This window comes from Oryctolagus cuniculus, chromosome 17, assembly GCF_051225735.1.
Source record: "Oryctolagus cuniculus isolate XC-2025 breed Fujian yellow rabbit chromosome 17, ASM5122573v1, whole genome shotgun sequence".
Taxonomy (NCBI): domain Eukaryota; kingdom Metazoa; phylum Chordata; class Mammalia; order Lagomorpha; family Leporidae; genus Oryctolagus; species Oryctolagus cuniculus.
The window spans coordinates 47,455,961-47,476,735 of NC_142883.1; the positions used below are offsets into that span (position 1 = coordinate 47,455,961).

Consider the following 20,775-nt stretch of genomic DNA (forward strand, 5'->3'; position numbering starts at 1 on the left):
ATAAAAGGGAATAAACTCCCCCAAAACAAAAGCAAATCACATTCTGCAAACTGCACATCCCTTTGATTCTCAACACACAGCTTCACCTTACTTTTGGCCTTTCCTGAAAAATCAAACCCACCCTCAAAGGTCACGGAGGAAAATGGCGAGCAAGTTGAAGCAGTTTCCCAAGGAGAACTCGACAACCGTTCTGAGCAGAGCAGAACCAGAAGGCACACAGTCTCTAGCCCTACCCTGGACCACGCTGAGCCGGCCCCTTCCTCGAGACGCATTCGAATCCCTTTACAGGGAGCTCTGCCTGGGGAGGGGGCGGCTCCCCACAGGAGAGAGTATTTCCCAGTGCCTGGGGCAAGAGCGGCTTTTGCCGCCTCTGAGGCGTGGGTGCTCAGGTGGAATTCACAGACGCCGTGTGAGATGATGAGGGGCTGAGTAGGAGGTGATGGCAAGTTTGAGAGCACAGAGGGGGTTTTCCCTTTCATCTTTTAAGATTTTATTTATTTTCATTTTATTTGAAAGGCAGAGAGACAAAGAGATCTTCTATCTGCTGGTGCACTCTGTGACTGAACACAACAGCCAGGGCTGGGCGAGGCTGACACCAGGGGTCCAGACTGAATCCGGTCTCCAGTTGTGATGGCAGGGACCCAAGTACTTGGGCCACTACCCCTGCTGTCTCCCAGGGCACGCATTAGCGGGAAGCTGGAATCAGAAGCAGAGCTGGGACTCAGACCAGGCTCTCTGATATGGGATGCGGATGTCCCAAGCAGTGTCTTAAATATTTTTTTAAAGATTCATTTATTTGAAAGAGTTAACAGAAGCCGGCGCCATGGCTCACTAGGCTAATCCTCCGCCTTTCGGTGCTGGCACACCAGGTTCTAGTCCCAGTCGGGGCACCGGATTCTGTCCTGGTTGCCCCTCTTCCAGGCCAGCTCTCTGCTGTGGCCCGGGAGTGCAGTGGAGGATGGTCCAAGTCCTTGGGCCCTGCACCCCATGGGAGACCAGGATAAGTACCTGGCTCCTGCCATCGGATCAGCGCGGTGCGCCAGCTGCAGCGCGCCAGCTACGGTGGCCATTGGAGGGTGAACCAACGGCAAAGGAAGACCTTTCTCTCTGTCTCTCTCTCTCTCACTGTCCACTCTGCCTGTCAAAAAAAAAAGAGTTAACAGAGATAAAGAGAGACCTTCTATCTGCTGGTTCACTCTCCAGATGTCCACATGGCCAGTGCAGGGCCAGACCAAAATCAGAAGTTTCATCTGGGTCTCCCACATAGGTGCAGGGGCCCAAGCACTTGGGCAAACTTCTGCTATTTTTCCCAGGCCATTAGCAGGGAGCCGGACCAGAACTGGAGCACAGCTGGGACTTGTACGAGAGCCCATATGGGATGCCGGCTTTCTGGGAAGCGGCTTTACCTGCTATACTACAATGCTGGCCCTCCCACGCAGTGTCAGCCACAGCACAGAACACCCAGCCTTGAAAGACATTTTTGAAAAAAAGAGAGGTTTATTTTTTTCTTGAAAGGCAGTTAGAGAGAAAGAGATCTTCCATTTGCTAGTTCATCCCAAAAGGACCGCAACAGCCAGGGTGGGCCAGGAGCTTCTTCCGAGTCTCCCACATGTGGGCAGGTGCTCAAGAACTTGGGCCACCTCTGCTACCATAGCAGGGAGCTGATCGGGAGTGGAGCAGCCTGGATTAGAACTGGCGCCCATATGGGATGCCGGTGTTGCTGGCTCCAGGCAAGATCTTTTGCCTTCCTCTCCTATGGAGGAGGGCGCTGCCCGCTGCTGTCAGCAGAAACCCCACCTGCTAGAAGGCAGTAGCGTGCGATGGGCAGACCTGCATTTGGTGCTGAGGACACACCTGTATCTCACTATCATCCCTCTCAATGGCTCCCTGCAACACCTACAGTGAGTGAAGGATAAACAATCCTTAACCTCTGGCTAATTGGTTCAAATCAATTGACCTTGTAAATTGGTCTAACGCATGATTGGTAAAAGATGGCCTGTATGCCCAGCAACCGTGCATTTAGCTAGATGTCGCTCAAGCAACCGAACAAGGCTCTTTAACCCAACTTTCCCAGCACGCCTGCACCTCCTCCATCGGGCTAAAATGCCTGCTGTGTCACCAGGCCTGCTAAAAGCACCCATATCCTTTTAGGAAAGTATAACAACACTAGTGTAGGGGTTGGTGCTGTGGCGCAGTGGGTTAAAACCGTGGCCTAAAGCATTGGTTCTAGTCCCAGCTGCTCCACTTCCCATCCAGCTCTCTGCTATGGCCTGGGATAGCACTAGAAGATGGCTGAAGTCCTTGGGCCCCTGCACTCACATGGGAGACCCGGAAGAAGCTCCTGGCTCCTGGCTTTGGATCAGCGTAGCTCCAGCTGTTGCAACCATCTGGGAAGTGAACCAGCGGATGGAAGACCTCTCTCTCTCTGTCTCTACCTCTTTCTGTAACTCTGTCTTTGAAATAAATAAAATAAATCTTAAAAAAAAAAAAAAAACTAGTGTAGACCTCTGAGGGGCTGGGTGTGGCTGCACCTGTGGCTAGGTCCCTAGCCCAGCCCTGCCCTGAGCTGGCTCAGGCTGCCTGACAGGACGAGGGTGCTGAGTCCCACGCTTCGGCAGAGGAGCAGCAGGAAAGCAGTTTTCCTGGCACTCTCAGGACCTGGCCTTCCCCCAGGAAAGCTCGAATCTGTCTCACGGAACCCATCTCCGAGGCTGCCCACCGCTGCTGTCCAAGCGGGAGCTGGTGCTCCGTCTTTTGTTGTTGCCAGTGTCTGAAACGGCTCGAGACCTGGTCAAGACAGCAGGCACCGGGAGATGGCCTACAAAGCCTGGCCTGAGTACAGGTGAGCAGCAGCTCTCGGAGCTTCCTGCACGTCCCCTTGCGGAGGGCTGGCTGCTGGCCAGCGCTGCCTCTCAGCCCCCCGGGAGCTGGCCAGCCACCCCCAGCTTGCCTCTGCTCCATTAATAAACCTCAGCTGAGAGCCTCCTGCGCCCCTCCTTGGGGCTGGATCCTCACTGGTTTGCCTTATCAGCCTTGCTTTTCACGAGCACTTAAATTCATGAGAAAAGGGAAAAAGTGAAATCAGATAGAAATGCAGGTCTGTTTGCTGTTTTCTCCAATGAAATGGTTCTGGGTAAACAGCAGACGCCTTTGATGAAATCCCAGCAGGCTTAAACAATAAAGCTGGTTACAAACTCAATCTGGCGGAGATATCAGATCTGAAATTGTTTCAAAAAACATGTCAACATTTTCTAATGCTCCTTAAAAAAAAAAAAAAAAAAAAAAAATCCCGGGCTGCCCACTGTGGAATGGGGTCGTGGTGACAGGACCCGGGCAAACCCGGGTGCAGGCCTCTTCCCAGGCCTCCTGGGACTGCTGCACCAGCAGCCCAGGATCCAGCTGTTTGCTCCTGGCTGCTAGGGGTCCGGGTCAGCTGCACAAGTGTAAACAGGCACTCCACAGCCATTGCTCCAGCCCCCTTACGCACCACCCCTCCACTCGGTGCCCCACCTACCTCCTTAACTCCCTATCTTCCATGCGCCCCACTGCAGCCAGCTGGAAGCTTTTAAAAATGTAAATCAGATCATGTCATTCCTTCACCTAAAACCTCTAATGCCTTCACACTGCACTTAGAATAAAACCCAAACTCCTCCAGAGGCCCACAAGACCCTAAGGGATCTGCCACTGCCTGCTTCCTCCCACTCACTACATTCAACCTCCCTGGCCTTCTTCCCACCCCTGGAACACACGGGCTTCTTTTCTGCCTGGGGGGCCTTGGCACTTGCTGTAAACTCTGCAGGACCCATTGTCACCAGTCAAGCTCCCTGGCCACAAGATCACACTATGGCTTTATTCTCCACGTGCACTTCACCCAGCCCTGAACTCACCCTTTGTGCTCACTTACCAATCTCCTTCCGAAGGCACTTTCTCTGCAGGCCAGGACCCGCGTCCCTCCTTGCTGGGAGCCTATGACTGGCATACAGCTGGTGCTCAGTCCTGCGGCATGAATGAGTGAGCATCCAGAAAGTCATCACCCCCTCTCGGTAGCCGCCGGGGCAAAGGCCAGGAGCACGGAGTAGGTGCCCTAGGAACACATTTCCAGCCTCCCTCTATGGGCTCCCTGGCCACCCTGCCCCACCCAGGTCCCACCTAGGTAAGACCCAAGTTCTCTGCCAGCTTTAGGTACCAGGCATCAGCTGAGTCAGGGTGGGGGGAGGGGGAAGGTGTCCCATCCCCTTCACCGCTCCCTTCCCACCAGCTCACCCCTCATTCTCTTAGAAGGGAAGTGGGCAGGGGCCAGCCCATAGCAGGGAGGGCAGGGCAGTTCCCAGCAGGCCTTTTAGGAAAAGCATAAGCGCAGGTGAGCTCCAGAGAGCCCCCAGAGTATAGGGAGGGGGCGATGCCACCCCTAGGGTGCAGGCCTCCCCACCCCTACCCCCATCCCGCCCGGGGCCGCGATCGATCCCTGCCACTCCCGGCCTCATTACCGAGGAGAGCTCCCAGGGCCGGCAGAGGAGCCAGACGGCTGCGGGAGGGGGCGGGGAGGCCTCCTTGGCTCCCCGGCTGGAATTAAATATTTACTATGTTTTGTTTGGCCTTTGGGGGCGGGGCGGGGGAGGGCTGTCACATCGATCCGGAGCTGCAGGGTGAGGCCGGCCGGCCCAGGGGGCCAGGGCGGTGCCCAGCCCAGTGCCCACGCGCCTCCTGCAGGCCGTGGGACCGAGAGCGCCCCTCTGCGTGCCGGGCCCCTGAAGGGCGGGCCGCCTCCCCCAAGCCTCCGGGGCCCGCGTGGAGAGAACTGGGTTAGAGCGCGCCCGCCCGGCCTGGGTCTGAGCGCGCAAAGCCAGGTCGCGACCCGACTCTCGCTGGCTCTCCACAGCAGCCCATTCTACAGATGTGAGGTCTGAGGCATAAATAGGGGCCCTCGAATTCCGGGGGTGACCCCTCTGGGCCCGCTGGGGATCTGGTCCCCCACGGTCCCCGACGGCTTCCTACTAAAGTTGGAGCTGCCTGAGCACTGGCCTGGCGGCGTCCAGGAGGGCTCCAGACCCACCTGCTGGGCGCACCCTCCGGCAGCAGCCCAGCAGGCCCCTAGAGCCCCTTTGCACTCCAGGGGCACACACGCAGTTCCTGGTTGTCCACTGAACATCCCACATGGTTAGCACCCAGGTCCTGGCCGTCTGCCTCTGCAAGACCTGAGCGGCTGTGGTCTCCTGACTGCCCCAACCATCGTGCACTGCGCTGCTGGCCTTACCTTACACATTCTGCACACACACACATTACACACACACACTCACGCCCTGGTCTGGCCTGGTCCGTATGCAGGTGTGCACAGATGCTCACACCACACAGAAACTAAAGAGCAGCTGCCCCACTACACGCGCACCATGAATATAAACCCGCACACACAGACACGTTGAGAACTGCCCATCCCTGAACACGAGTGCATTCAGTGACCACACACAAAGAACAATTCACCACCTTCCCCGCATACACGTCGGCTGGTGCAAAGTACACAGAACTAGCCACATCACGGAAGTGTGCACTCCACCCCATCCCTGTGCATGTGTCACACACGTACGCACGCGCGTGCACACACGCGTGCCTGCTGACTGCAGGCGGCTGGGGAAGAGCTGCAGCCTCCAGCCCTGCTCCTATTTAAAGAGAAGCATTGCTGGAAAAGGAACAAAAGCAAAGCTGGCTATAAATAGCCGCCTCCCTCCCCGCTTTTCCTGCCCTCCGGCCTCCAGGCCTTGCCTCTCCTCTCCCCTCCTGCCTAGGGCTCACAGCAGCCAGGGCAAGCCTGTTCCGGGGTGGGGGTGGGCAGCAGGACCCCTGAGGGCCTGAGCACTGGGGCAGGCCGGGGACTCTAGGCTTGGGTAGGTGCAGGGGCATTGGGCGGCCACTTGCAGCCCGCCCTGTATGCATGTGCCTGGCACAGAGGGAGGGGCTGGCTTGGGCCAGGGCAGCTGCCTCAGCAGAACCGCAGAGGTTGGCAGCTGTGGGGGAGGAGAGCAGGTGTGGCCAGCAGCAGCCACCACTGCCCCAGGTGCTCCTTCCCAGCCAGTATCTTTCCCTGCGCCCCAAGATGGAGACAGGGGTACTAGGGCCCTGTCAGGAAGTGGCATAAGAAGACTAAAGTGTATCAGGACAAGAGACGGGGACGACTCAGATCCTGCCTGGGTTCTAGTTCTGACAGCCCTGAGCAAGGCTCCTGACCACACCACCCAGCCTCGGGTTCAACCCCCTCTTCCAGGGATGTTAAGGATGCTACATGAAAAACTGTGGCAGGGGGCCTGCTCTGCGGCTCAGTAGGCTAATCCTCCACCTAGTGGCGCCAGCACACCGGGTTCTAGTCCCGCGCCTGGCTCCTGCCATTGGATCAGCGCAGTGCGCCGGCCGCAGCGTGCCAGCTGTGATGGCCATTGGAGGTGAACCAATGGCAAAAGGAAGACCTTTCTCTCTGTCTCTCTCTTTCTCACTATCCACTCTGCCTGTCCAAAAAAAAAAAAAAAAAAAAAAACACCTGTGGCAGGGCTTGCCATAGTGATTCCGACACCTGCGCCTGTCCTGGAGTGCCTGGGTCTGAGTCCCGACTCCTCTGCTTCCGCTAACGCACACCCTGGGAGGCAGCACCCGATGGCTGATGTACTTGGGTCTCTGCTACTCACGTGGGAGACCTGGAGACCTGGGTGTGGCCTGGCCAGCCCCAGTTATTGCAGGTCTTTGGGGAGTGAACCAGCAGATGGGAATTCTCTGTCTCTTGCCTTACAAATAAAATTAATTTTAAAAAGATTTATTTATTTTACTTTAAAGTCAAAGTTACAGAGAGGCAGAGAGAGAGAGGGAGAGAGAGATGTCTTCCATCTGCTGGTTCACTCCCCAAATAGCTGCAACGGCTGGGGCTGCACTGATCTGAAGCCAGGAGCCAAGAGCTTCTTCCAGGTCTTCCATGCAGATGGATCTTCTGCTGCTTTCCCAGGCCATAGCAGAGAGCTGGATCGGAAGTGGAGCAACCAGGACTCGAACCAGGGCCCATATGGGATGCTGGCACTGCAGGTGGCGGCTTTACCTGCTATGCCACAGAACTGGTCCCAACAAATAAAAGTATTAATCATTGATTTTAGTTATTTTATATTTACCCTGTGTGGGACACTGGACTCTCTTTAGCTAGTTTGATCCTCTATAAGGTAGGTACAGTCATAATCCCATTTTACAGATGAAGAAACTGAGACTCAAGTACTTGCTCTGAAGTCACACAGGCCCCTAAAGTGTAAAGTGGATCTGGGACTGTCTGAGACCAAAGCCTGCCTTCCTACATGCTGTACTGGTGTGGGCGTGTGTCGGGAGGTCCCTGGTTCACAGGTTAGCCCCTCTTCAGCGGCCAGAGAAAACAGGGCTGGGCCAGCCTGTCTGTCCCAGGCTAGCCCAGGCCTGGATGGCTACAGGGAGGGCCAGCTTCCTGGTCCTCCCTCCTAGGGTCCTCAGCCAGGATTTGCTGCATCGGACTATCCCATCCACCCCTGCCGGGGGGCCTCTCCACACCAACCCTGGGGGAGGGGAGGGAGGCAGTGGGGGAGAGCTCAGGCAGACCTACTTTCAAGGCTTTAATCCTTTTTGCTTAAAGGATTTCTCTCTCTCTCTCTCTCTTTTTTTTTTTTTTTTTTTTTTTTTTTTTGCTTGGGGAAGACTTGGTCTGATCAGAGGAGAGACACAGGGAGCTGACAAGCTTCGGAGGGTGGGGGGTGGCGAGGAGAAAGAAATACATATTTATTACTCTCAATTATTAAAAAAATAGATAGTACCAGATCTTAGATCCTGGCAGGCACTGCAGCGGCATTTGTGCAAGGACTGTTTCCTTCTCTCCGTCTTTTGTTAATTCTGGTGAGAGTGTAACACGGTTAGCTCCTTAGTACAAACAGCCAGCTAGTTCTCAGGGTGGGCCAAGTACTAGCCAGGCCAGCAAAGCCAGCAGCCGGGGAGTCCCCATGCCCCAGGTATGGCGCAGGGCCCAGACCCCTGCAACAAAGAGAGGGTGCGGCCGGGGCGGGATCTGGCCCCCATCCTGGGCTGCACAGGTTCAGCCAAGGCAGGCACGTGTCCCAGCTGTTTCCTTATGCCCCCCTCTGCTCTCTCAGGACAAACCTCCACCACCCCCGCCCAGCAACCAACACGCCACGCCCCTCCTGCCACTTCCTACTGCCCACTGCCCACTGCTGTTCTTTTCAAGGGAGTGGAGAAATAGAGAAATTTATTGCAGCTTCCTCTGGGGGTGGGGTGGGGTGACAGCACTGGCCCCAGGCTTCTGGGGGCTTCACCTGGGGGGCTAGTCCTGGCACCTAATCCTGCAGGCTGGCGGACACGCAGCTCACACCCCAGCCTCTTCTGCGGTGGCTCCTACAACCGTGCAAGGCCGGGCCTGGAATGAAGAAGGGGGCTGCACCCTGAGGACAAAGGCCAGGGAGGCAAAGCCACGGAGAGGAGGGGTGGCATCCCTCGGGGCGCTCGGCTGCTGAACGTTGGCTGAGGCTGAGGGAGACCGACAGCACCGCTGTCTCTCTCAGGCCTTGCTCCCTGCCAGGAAGGCGCTGGACATCCGCTCTGTCACAAATTCGCAAAAAACCCCAAGAGGCAAGTGGCATCGAGGGCACTGGTAAGCAGCAGAGCAGGGCCCGTGTTCCCACCTGGCTGGCTCCACGGCCCTTGCCTCTGTCTGCCTGATTCAATCTACAGCAGTGCAGGAAAACCCCAGCAGACCAGCAGGAGGCCCACGAGGAACCAAGCAAGAGGCAAGTCCATTGTGCAGGCCGAGAGACCGAGGCACTGGGCTGGGGCTGGGTTTTCCTTGCTGAGCAGGGAGTCCCTGAGAGAGAAGGAAAAGGCCGAGGGGCAGCGGGCGTGACGCACCAGTCCTCCGGGGAGGCCTTCAACCTCTCTAAGCAAAGACCACTTGCGCTCTCCTCGCCCATCCCCCTGCCCCACCTCAGGGGACTTCTCTGTGGCCCTGGGTATGAAACAGAACCCCTATCAAGTGTCCCTACCAGCAAGATGTCAGCAAGATCCAGCAGCCTGCCACCTTAGCCCAGGGTGTCCTTGCCAGTCCTTCGGGATCTAAAGCGATTCACTGAATTGGGAGTAACACAGCTGGCCCTGCAAGGTTCTCATCGCCGGACTAAAGCAGTCGTTAGCAGGACTGGCTTTGTGGTGCAGCTGGCTAAGCTGCCATTTGCAATGCCGGTATCCCGTATCTAGAGCACCGGTTCAAGTCTCACTGCTCAGCTTCTGATCTGGCTCTCAGCCAATGCACCTGGGAAGGCAGCAGAAGATGGCCCAGTGCTTGGCCCCTGCCACCTATATGGGTGACCCGGATGGAGTTCCTGGCTCCTGGCTTTGGCCTAGCCCAGCCCTGGCTGCTACAGCCACTTGGGGAGTGAACCAGCAGATGGAAGAGCTCCTTCTTTTTCTGTCTCTCTACTGTCTGCCACTCTGCCTTTCAAATAAATCTAAAAGAAAAAGAAGTTATTTGCTTCTCCAATAGATGAAACTGTGGGGAGGGGCTGTTTAGGGAAAGTCCAGGTGTGGGGCAGAAGGTAACTAGCACCTGCAGGTTACCCCTAGACTGAATGAAGCCCACTTGGCCACTGTAAAAACTCCCCCAAGAGCACAGCATTGTTGGCCAATCAAAGGAATCCCACGAGCACCACTGACCAACCAGGAACTTGGACATGAGCTGAGCATGCTCCTCCCAGTTCCAAGTTCAATTTCACCCCAACTCCCTCCAAGAATTTAAGCCACAGCTGTCCAGCTCCTTATTCTGTGCTTTGCGATACATGCTTTCTTCCACCACCCCATGCGCATCGGGCAGGTGGCTCCAGGTTTGGGGGTTCCACAGCAACACCTCCAACTAGTCTGGGGAATTGTTCTGCACCAGGCGGTTTCAGGACAAAATACAGAGGGTCCTCCCCAAAAGGGGTGGCTCCCCTCACCCTTGGTGACCTGTCCCTGTGGTCCTGAGGTTCCTGCCCCTGGTCAGGGCTAGCATGTGCCTCAACTCTGGATGCAGAAGGCAGAACTTCAAGGACGACTCTGGGCAGAGTTGGGGGGGAGGTACTGTGGCTACTGCTGATCCCGATGGCAGCCTGCACTGAGCTCTGCTTCTGGGTCAGGCCACGGTCAGTGCTGAGAGCTTCCTAAGCACTGTCTCCTTTGAGCTGCAAGATCCTATGAGATGGGGACTATTATGAGCCCTATTTACAGATGGGGAAACTCAAGTCCAGGAACTGAGTGTGGCCAGACCCTGTGGGCTTACTGACCTCACTCGGAGGTGAAGGGCTTGGCTGCTGACCTGGGGATGAGCCCTCTCCACTGAGCAAAGTCAGCCACCAGTGTGGCCAGAGAGGCGGAGGCAGAGGCTCGGGACAGGTCCTGGAGGTGAGTGCTACCAGCCAGTATGGTGGCACCCCTGTCATACCTGTCCCTGGTAGCTTCCTCCCCTGCCTCACTACGTACCCCTGGTGCACATCCACTGGTGTCTGACTGCATGGATTCCACCCTGAATCCCAGCCACGCCCACGCCCACTCCTCAGACTCCATGCGCTGACTTCATCCCGACCTCACTGCCCACTGCTGGGACCACCCTCAGCCTCCGCCTTGCCCTGCTGGAACCCCAGCTACCAGGGACAGGTGTGAAGGGGTGCTACCAGCCAGTGCATCTCTCAGTCATTTCTAATGCTCTGTGACATTGGGCAAGTCCCTGCCCTTCTCTGAGCTCCAGTTTTCTCAGCCGAGCCATAAGGTTCCTTCTAGCATCAAATCTGAAAGGGTCTCAAAGCTGTCAGAACCAGACAAAGTCAGGGGCATGGCCTTCTCCACACTCCACCACCAGGAATTTTCTTTCTTTCTTTTTTAAAAGATTTGTTTTATTTATTTGTAAGGCAGAGTGACAGAGGAGGGGAGGGGAGGGAGGGGAGAGGAGAGGAGAGGGGAGGGGAGGGGAGGGGAGGGGAGGGGAGGGGAGGGGAGGAGAGGAGAGGAAAGGAGAGGAGAGGAGAGGAGAGGATCTTCTATCTGCTAGTTCACTCCCCAAATTTCTGCAATGGCAGGGCTGTGCCAGGCCAAAGCCAGGAGCCAGCAGAAGCTCAAATCTGGGTCTCCCAGGTGGGTGGCAGGCCATCCTCTGCTGCTTTCCCAGGTGCATTAGCAGGGAACTGGATCAGAAGTGGAGCAGCTGGGGCTCGAACTGGCACTCCGATGTGGGATGTGGGATGCCAGTGTTGCCAGCACCGACTTAGCCCACTGCATCACAATGCCAGCCCCCATCCTCAGTAGTTTTCTGGTGCCACAGGCCACCCTAGTCCCCAAGAGCATGTCTCTGTGCTTCTTCCCCTCTGACCCATGGGTTCACCCACAACCTGTGTCACTGGAGGCCTAGACCATGTTTATGGATGCTACGCACATGCACACACACACACACACACACGCACACACACGGGTCCTCCCCAAAACTCTCAGGTGCCATTGGATCCTGTCTGCCTGTAGCTTGAGACAGTGCCAACGGGTGTCATGGACCGCCCACAGCCTCCACCTGCTTGGCTCCCTGCAGAGGCTCCAGCCTCTCATACTCCTCTCCTGCTCCTGTTCAGAGGCCCACGAGCTGTGGCTTCCAAAGGTTGGCTGTGGCGTGGGCCCCAGCACTGGCCGTGCCATCCTGACTGGCAGGTCGCACGATGGAGCACTTTGCAGCCATTAAAACTGAGGCTTGGAAAGGTGGGTGAGCAGCCACAGCTATGGTGCCATGGGCTAAGCCGCCACTGGAGACACCAGAGCGCTGGTCCCAGCTCCCTGCTAATGAACTCGGGAAGGCAGAAGATGGCCCAAGCGCTCCGGTTCCTGCTGCCCACGTGGGAGATCCGGATGCAGTTCCTGGTTCCTAGCTCCTGGCTCCAGCCTAGCCCAGACCTGGCTGTGGCAGCCATTTGGGGGGCGAACCAGCATGGGAGATCTCTATCTTTTCTCTCTGTGGTTGAGCTATGGTGTTAGCCAGACAGGGCACCGTGCCTATGGAGCTAGGAGAGAAGCAGAGGCTGCACAAAGCCGCCCATGCCCAGAGGGGTGAGGCCTCCGACACTTTGCTCTGAGCTGTGAGATAACAATGGTTTTCCAATGTGTTGTGCCATGCGCAGGCATCATTGGAAAGTTTAGGAAATCAAGCACGCAGCTGTTGGGTGAACCAAGCCTTTTGTTCCTGGTACTTAGGGACTGGAAGAGGCTCCTGCCAGTGCTGCTCTGTTGCAAACATGACCATGGCCTACTGCGCCTCCTCCTCCTCCTCGCCAGCTTGCCCACCCCGCCTCCAAGGCCCTCTTCTTCTCTCAAAGACTCCCAGGGTGAGTCTGGCTGCTTGCCCACCCTGCTCGCAAGGGCCTTCTTTCCCAGCTCCCACATGCTGTCATGTCTCCTAGCTATGTGGCTTCCCTCTCCCATCAGCAGTAAGTTTCCTGATGGTGAGAACCAACACTTGGGCCACTGCTCAGGTCCTACCATACCTGGTCCACAGAGAGCGTTCAGCTGTTCAGGAGATGCCCACGGGCTACGGGGAGTTCAGGCCTGCTCAGAGCCGAGGGCCTAAGTCAGGGAGGGAAATGGTGTGTGAATGAGACAGTGGTGGAAGAGATGGGAGCACCCAAGAGCTGAGTTCTGCATTGGATGCGTTGGAGGAAAAGGGAGGGGCTTACAGGAACTGACCTTGTACTTGGACTTCAGTCTGTGCCACAAAAACAGCCGAGCAGGAGAGGTGCATGAGCCTGGTGAGCAGGGAGAACCCCAGGCCCCCCTCTCTGCCGTAGCTGTCGCCCTGGTCTCTGAACCCCAGCCAGGTGGCTGATGGACTTGGGACTAGACCATTCCAAAGAAATCCGAAACTACTCCCCAGGAAGCCTGTCCTGCCACAGCCTCAGCCATTCACCAGTAGGGGCTGCACCAAGCACCGCCCTGCCGCAGCGCCTGTCCACCTGCTGCTGTTCCGTCAGCCCGCAGAGCTCCTCCCAGGCAGAAGCAGCTCCCTCTCTCTCCACTGAGGTATCTGGGGCAACCTCCTCTTATCGGAAAACCTTCCCAGCCCATCTCTGTCACTTATCAGCTCTCTGGTCACCTTCAGTTCTTTTCTGATCCGAATAGAGTTTTGTCAACTGTTATCTACCTCCAATTAGAAGGTATGCTCCAAAAAACCAGGCACTTAGTGTTTAGCCAGTGCTCCACCCTCAGTGCCAGCAGTAGGCAGGCAGTCAAGAGTCGCTAAGTAAACCCATGTCACACAGAGAGCCCACCTGTGCCCCTCTGTGCGGACCAGGAGGCGGCCAGCTCATGCGTGGATGGACAGTGTGCAGGCGAGGCTGATTTGTAACATGATCTGACATGAGCCACGGCATGGCTGGTCCAAGCAGCATCTCCCTCTGGGAATACCTCACCCTGAGGCAACTGGCTGTAGGAGGGCAGGGTGAAAGGTCACCTGGATGAGCAAGCTGGGGCGGCCTGTGCAAGATGAAAGTCCATGGTGCAGACCGTGGGGCGAGAGCAGGTGCTGGCTGCGTGGAGGGAGAGGCCAGGGCAGAGAAGCCACAAGAGGGACCACAGAGGAGCCGGGTTTCCTAGGGTGACCCCCTTTCTTGGAGGCTCCTGAGAGCCCAGGTCACTCATCTCCTTGCAATAACCCCCCATTTCCAACAGGCTGCCTTGGACCTTTGCAGTCTGACTTGTCTGCCAGCCCGTCCGTCAGGGCTGTGGGCCAGCGACAGGAAGATGATACCCACTAGGTCCTCCAGGCAGCCCCAAGGGGTTGGCTGGCCTGTGCCCCTGAGTGTGGCCCTGGGAGCCACCCTGCCTCTTTTCCTCTGCTCTGAGATTCTGCTTCAAGCTCAGGCCTGGACAATAAGGCAAGGGGCAGTACAAAGACACAAGTCATTTTCACAGAGGGGAGAGGAGACAAAATGGGCGGGCTTCTCAGCCTGGGCACCCCAGAGCTCTGCTTCATCTGCCAATTTTATTTGTTCGGTCCAGCCTCATTTAAACATTTCAGATCTCTCAAGCCCAGAGTGTCCACGAGAGGTTCTCATTTGCCACAGAATCGATAGTGCAAATTTTGTTCCGTAAAATTCTGCCAAGCACAACCCTGAACTCCTCCAGGTGTGAGTGGTGCTTCTGCTCCCAGCCCAGCGCCTTCCCTGCTGCCTTCCTGGGGAAGCCACGCAAGCTCTGTAGCCTCCCGGAGCCTCAGTAGTCTCACCCGAAACTGCAGCTTTGAAGGAGGCATCGTGCAGGGAAAACCTGCGTGGTAGGCCTCGTTCCTGCATGCCGCTCACTGAAAAAAATCCCCCTTCACACCTGGGTTCTTGGTACTAAGTTTCTTCTTCTCCTTCTTTTTCTCTTTCCCTAAAAAGCTCTAGGTTACCATGATCTGATTTTTCTTATGGTTACAGGACATTCTGAAACTGAGTTTTTGGTACTAAGTTTCTTGTGTTCCAACCTATATGTGCAATCATTCAAATCAACATTTATTAGTCATCTCACAAAGCCACGCACGCATTTATTGATGAAACACGTTTTACCCGAGGTTACTGCCTGCTACATTTTAGTGCATGCTTGAGTCCTGTCTTGGTAGGAAGTGGCGGGCACCCTAGGATTGAGTGATTTGGTGAGTAAGGAAAGAAGGTGTGGGCCGGTGCTGTGGCATAGCAGGTAAAGCCGCCGCTTGTAGTGCCGGCACCCAATATGGGCACCGGTTCGAGTCCCAGCTGCTCCACTTCTGATCCAGCTCTCTGCTATGGCCTGGGAAAGCAGTGGAAGATGGCCCAAGTCCTTGGGCCCCTGTACCCGCGTGGGAGACCTGGAGAAAGCTCCTGACTTTGAATCAGCTCCAGCTGCTGCAGCCATCTGGGGAGTGAACCAGCGGGTGCAAGACCCCTCTCTCTGCCTCTCTGTAACTCTTTCAAGTAAAATAAATAAATCTAAGAAAGAAAGGAAGAGAGAAAGAGAGAGAGAGAGAGAGAAGAGAGAGAGAGAAAGGAAGGAAGGGAGAGAGCGAGCGAGCAAGCGAGCAAACAGGGTTGGGAAATCCTGGAGACAGTGTATTACTCCCACTGCAACCACACACGTCCAAGCCTGAGATGGGGTAGAAGTTCTTAGGGAAGCTACAGCTACAGGGACAGCTGTTCGGCCTGGTGGTTAAGTACCAGGTAAGACACTCCAGTCTCACATCGGAGTGCATCAGTTTGATTCTGCTTGGTCTTTTTTTTTTTTTTTTTTTTTTTGACAGGTAGAGTTATAGACAGTGAGAGAGAGAGAGAGAGAGACAGAGAGAAAGGTCTTCCTTCCATTGGTTCACTCCCCTAACGGCCCGCTACAGCTGGCGCCGCGCCAATCCGAAGCCAGGAGCCAGGTGCCTCCTCCTGGTCTCCCATGCGGGTGCAGGGGCCCAAGCACTGGGCCATCCTCCACTGCCTTCCCGGGCCACAGCAGAGAGCTGGACTGGAAGAGGAGCAACCAGGACTAGAATGCGGCGGTCATGTGGGATGCCAGCACCGCAGGCGGAGGATTAGCCAAGGGAGCCATGGTGCCGGCCCCCTGCTCGGTCTTCTGATTCCAGCTTCCTAGCAATGCAAACTCTGGGAGATAACAGGTGAAGGTTCAAGTAGCTGGGTCCCTGCCACCCATGCAAAAGACCTGGATTTCGTTCCCAGCTCCCTCCCCTAGCCCTGGCCTTTGCAGGCATTTGGGGAGTGAACCATTGGACTGGAGCTCTCTGTCCTTCTCATTCTATCTGCCTCTTGAATAAAAATAGCTTAAAAAAAAAAAAAAAAAACAGCTGGAGAGGACCTCTGGCAGGCGCTGTTTGACAGATGCCGCAAGGGCCCGCACACGGCCCCCACTCCGCCTGGTTCTGCATGCACACCAGCCTGACTTTGCACTGCCCAAACCGTATTCTTTTTGCCTGAGGGCTTTCTCTAGCAGTGGCGCTGGCTTTGTTCACCCACAAAGCAGGCCAAAGGGCTGTGGAATTAAAACCTCCAAGGAGCTGCACTCGGCCATGACGGATGGGAGCTGGAGTACAGGTAGCCCCGCTCTCCCCACTGGTGGGATCACTTTGAGGTGCACGGTCTCGTCTCCCCCGCCCCAAGGTGCCCAGTGGCATTAGCTGGGGCCGCCCTGCACTAAGCGGGCTGACGGTGCGCCCTCTCCTGGCTCCTTCCCTTCTCTCCCTCACTTCCTTACTCACCTCATGGCAGTTCCTTCTATTACTTCCCAGATAAACCACTTGGCTGAATCCGGGTCTCAGGCTGTGCTTCTGGGGAAACCTGTGAGTGACCTTTGGTGGGGGGAGGCAGAGAGCCCATGGCGACTCCCACTGGGCGAACCAAGCTAGCAGCAAGGGAAGGCGGAGTCCATTGTGGAACCTGGGCAGGCCAACCTCAGGGGCAGGTAGCAGGTCTAGAGGGGCAAGGGTGGAAACAGGACCCAGTCACCTCATGGAGCTGGCCAGACAGACAGACCAAAAAGTCAACGCAATGAAGTGGGCTGAGTCCTGTGACAGGGATGTACGGGTGCTAGGAGCCTCCCTGCAGCCCTGCGCTAGTCCAGGGGGCAGAGGGCACGCTGGGACCTGAAGGAGAGGTGTGAAAAGGAAGATGCAGCAAAGAACGAGTGAGCTGCGTGTTAGCCCGAGAGACAGAGAACACCATGCAGTCAGCCTGAGACAGGCTCGGTGGGCCTGGGGCTCAAAGCAGGAAGCAGGCAAAGGGGAGCCCAGAGCTGCAGGTGGGGCTGGACGTCAGGCCAGCTCCTAAAGGAAAAGGGAATGGAGGGGCCGGCGCTGTGGCCTAGCGGGTCAAGTCGCTGCCTGCAGTGCCAGCATCACTATGGGCGCCGGTTCAAGTCCCGGCTGCTCCACTTCCGATCCAGCTCTCTGCTGTGGCCTGGGAAAGCAGTGGAAGATGGCCCAAATCCTTGGACCCCTGCACCCACGTGGGAGACCCAGAAGAAGCTCCTGGCTCCGGATCAGCATAGTTCTGGCCATTGTGGCCAACTGGGGAGTGAACCAGTGGATGAAAGAGCTCCGCCTCTTCTCTCTCTTCTGCCTCTCCTTCTCTGTGTTAAAAAAAAAAAAAAAAAGGCTAGACGTGAAGTGAGTGAGTGACAAGAGCAAGTAGCCTTGGAGAGTCCAGCAGAGAGGCCAGAGAGGAGGTGAGGAGGCTGGGCTGGGCTGGAAGAGGGGCCAGCTGTACAAGGCTTGAGGAAAGAACAGGAGGACTTGTGATGGGCCACAGGGAGTGGCCATCACCTGTGACTGCAGGTCTTGGGCTAGGGGTGGCTGTGAGGCCACTTTGGGGTCACCGGACAGATGGCTCTGGACATCAGATCAACATCCAGGAAGGAGATGGGTTGTGGGGACAGTCAGTAAATGTGTGTGGTAAAGCCCCCAGTGCAGGGCATAGAGGGCAGAGGGGGCACTGGCCAGGGAGCCGCCTCCCTGAGGGATGGCAAGAGGAGAAGCTGGCCCGGCCGCGGAGCAGCAGCCAGAGTCCCAGGAGGAAGACCAGGGACGCTGCATCAGGGCAGCTGGGGCAAAGGGCATGGCCACCAGCATCAACTGCTGCCGGAGGGCCCGCGGGAGAGGGCACTGTCAGGCGGGCTCAGCATGGGGCTGGGGCGGCGCTGTGGAACGACCCGGAGAAAGCCGAAAGTCTGGCGAGGCAGGTGCAGGCAAGGAGGCTACAGGTGTAGACAACTCCTTCCCTCCAGGACGCCGGGAGGAGACAGCCAGGTGGGCCCAAGCACTGACAAGGAGAGAGAACTCAGCCCACCGGCTGCCGAGGCCCATGGCTCACAACGCTCAGCACACACGCGGCTTTCTTGTGTGCAGTGTCTGCCTAGGAGGGACCACGGAGGACCCCTGAGTGTCCAAACTGCAGGGACAGTGGGGTAGCAGGGAGGCCAAAGGAGGAAGCCCCCCCCGCCCCCATATGTTTCGTGTTCTGCAGAAAGTCCTCTCCAAGAACACTGTATCACAGTCAGCCACGGGGAGGGAACCGAACCCAGCCCCAGGGACGCCACCATGCCACAGTCAGGCCCGCGGCAAGGCCAAAGCCAGGGTTGTCAGAGGGCTGCGGTGGGAGCTGGGGCCGGCAGCCAGTGGTGGAGCGAGCGAGCGAGCGAGGGAGAGAGAGAGAGAGAGAGAGACAGGGGAGTAAACACGCAGTGGGTGGCGGGCGGCGGCCTGCGGTGCAGGAGCTCAGCTGCTGCCCTCCAGCGTCCGGACTGCCACCCGGTGACCTCCCTGACTCTCTCCTCCAAGGCTGGCAGGCCTCAAGCTCCCCCAGCCCACCTCTCCGCATGCCCCTTCCTTCCCCCAGCCTGCTCACACAAGTCCATGAATAGAACATTAAAGGCAAAGCCTTCTAAAAGCAAAAGCAGCTCCCCGGTAGGAGTCACCCCACTAAATGTCAAACGCAGAGCAGGGCTTCCTGCCTCGTGTGCTTCTCACTAATGGAGGCACCGTGGCCTCCACGTCCCCATCATCCAATCGCCCTATAAATAAATCATCCTGCGAAGAATGCCAGTTTTTCCCCCAGGGCCCCATGAATCTGCAGAGGGCAAGGCCCCTTCACTAGGACTTGGCTTGGGCGTGCAGAGAGACACACCAAACCCCACTAGTACAGTCTTGGAGGGAGAAGCAAACTTCCACGCCACCTGGCCGGGCCGAGGCTCGACAGCCTGCATGCCTCCCGACTCGGTTCATTTCCTGCAGGCCCACCCTGGCTGGTGCCATTACCCTCGGGATCCCACCGCCCAGTGAGCACACAGGAGATACCATCTCTGGGGCCTGCCGTGGTCTGTCCCCGGGCAGCCACAGGATGCGTCATGCCCACCCAGCCCCTGTGGGGGCAGGCCACACACCCACTCAGCGAGCTTTGCATCCATCACGTGGCAAACCCAGTGCCGGCCCACCCACTCTTAGGGGCCCCGGTGAGTGGTGGACGGAGGGTGTGGGTGCCAACGTATGCTCCAGCACACTGCAGGGAGACTGTTGCACGCTCGCCAGGTGTGTTTCTGTCTACATGAGCACACATGTGTGTGCACACACACACACACACACACACACAGAGTTTTGTGCCAACCCTGGTGATGTGCCAGTACAGAGGCCTCCATAGTGAGTTTCCTGAATCAGATCATGGGGTCTGTTTGCAGTTTTGTATCCAGACTTCGCTGACTGATTAGACAGTAATCACAGGCTCCGGAGCACCGCTGAATCTCTTAGATAAGGCACCCGCCTCCTGGGCGGGGGGGCAGAGCCTCGGCTCCTAAGCGGAATTCTGCTCCTCTCCTGCCCGAGATCACTGAGGAGCCTGCCTTCAGCCTCTTTCTGGTCCTAAAGGACTGTGGGAAGAACTTGGCCTCTCTGGGACTCAGCAGTGGCTCAAAAGGGTCAGAAGCGCTTTCTGGAGGTCAGCTCTGGGTCCTGCCGTTGCCTCCCTGGCTGGCAGGCCAGCACTAGATCAGGGGAAGGCCCCAGGGGTGAGGGAGCACTTTGCAGGAGGAGGGCAGGTGCAGGGGTCTGCCTCACCCAGGCAGTGTGAGGCGTGGCTCTGCTAGCAGGTGCATCAGGCAAGTCTGGAAGGGGAATCAGGGAGAGCAACCTAAGGGGAAGGCAGAGAATCAGGCAGTCCCTGCCCCCAAGGAAACCATGGCTTTGGGCTCTTCTCAGGGGGATGAATGAAGGCAGGAGGGGACCAGGACCCATTGTCCCATTTCTGTCCCCAGTGAAGAAACCGGAGCAGGAGACAGAGGTGAGGGTGTCTTCCAAGACATGGAGAATAGAAGAAGAAGACATGAGAGAGCAGCTCATCCAGGAGCCCTGGATCTAGCCAGGGAGGCTCCCGGAGGGACACCAGGAAGGGAGTGCGTGGGAACTACCGGGGACCTCTGCAACAGGACATAGATGATTCAGCAGTGCTCGGCACCCCACAAAACACATGTCACAGAAATAGGGACAGATGGGCACGTGAGACAGAGGAGCTGAGGGGCTGAGACAGCAAAGGAAAGACGGGGTTTGGCAGATAGACCAAGATTGTGTCCTGACTCAACAACGTGCCAGCCAGGTGGCCCAGAGCGAGAACCTGCATTTGGCTGGCGCTGCAGCTCACTTGGCTAATCCTCTGCCTGCGGCGCTGGCACCCCGGGGTTCTAGTCCTGGTTGGAGCACTGGATTCTGTCCCAGTTGCTCCTCTTCCAGTCCAGCTCTCTGCTGTGGCCCAAGTGCTTGGGCCCTGCACCCGCTTGGGAGACCAGGAGGAAGCACCTGGCTCTTGGCTTCGGATCCGCGCAGCACGCCGGCTGTAGCAGCCATTTGGAGGGTGAACCAACGGAAGGGAGGACCTTTCTCTCTGTCTCTCTCTCTCACTGTCTAGCTCTGCCTGTCCAAAAAAAAAAAGAACCTGCATTCCTGCATTGATCTGAGCTGCAGGTTCCTCTCTTCATTATTTTTTCTGTATTCTTAAGTAAGATTTGTTTATTGGACATGCAGAGTTACAGAGAGAAAGTTAAAAACAGAGAGTAATCTTCTATCCACTGCTTCACTCCCCCAAATGACTGCAATGGCCAGGGCTGGGCCAGGCAGAAGCCAGGAGCCTGGAACTCCATCCAGGTCTCCCAAATGAGTGCAGGGGCCCAAAGACTTGTGCCATCTTCTGCTGCTTTCCCAGGTCATTAGCAGGGAGCTGGATC

The 20,775-nt window shown here is 56.9% G+C and overlaps 1 protein-coding gene across 2 annotated transcripts in view; it reads right to left on the reverse strand.

The window, feature by feature from the left end:
* The window catches only part of RTN4RL1 (reticulon 4 receptor like 1), a 77,480-nt gene that overhangs the window by 50,284 nt on the left and 6,421 nt on the right, over positions 1 to 20,775 (reverse strand). Inside the window, exon 2 of one of the 2 annotated variants that reach the window (XM_089317603.1) lies at positions 3,905 to 3,996. The exons of the other annotated variant lie outside the window; for it this stretch is intronic. The gene's annotated coding sequence lies outside the window, so the exon portion shown is untranslated. The remainder of the gene's footprint in view (positions 1 to 3,904; positions 3,997 to 20,775) is intronic. 2 annotated transcript variants of the gene reach the window in all.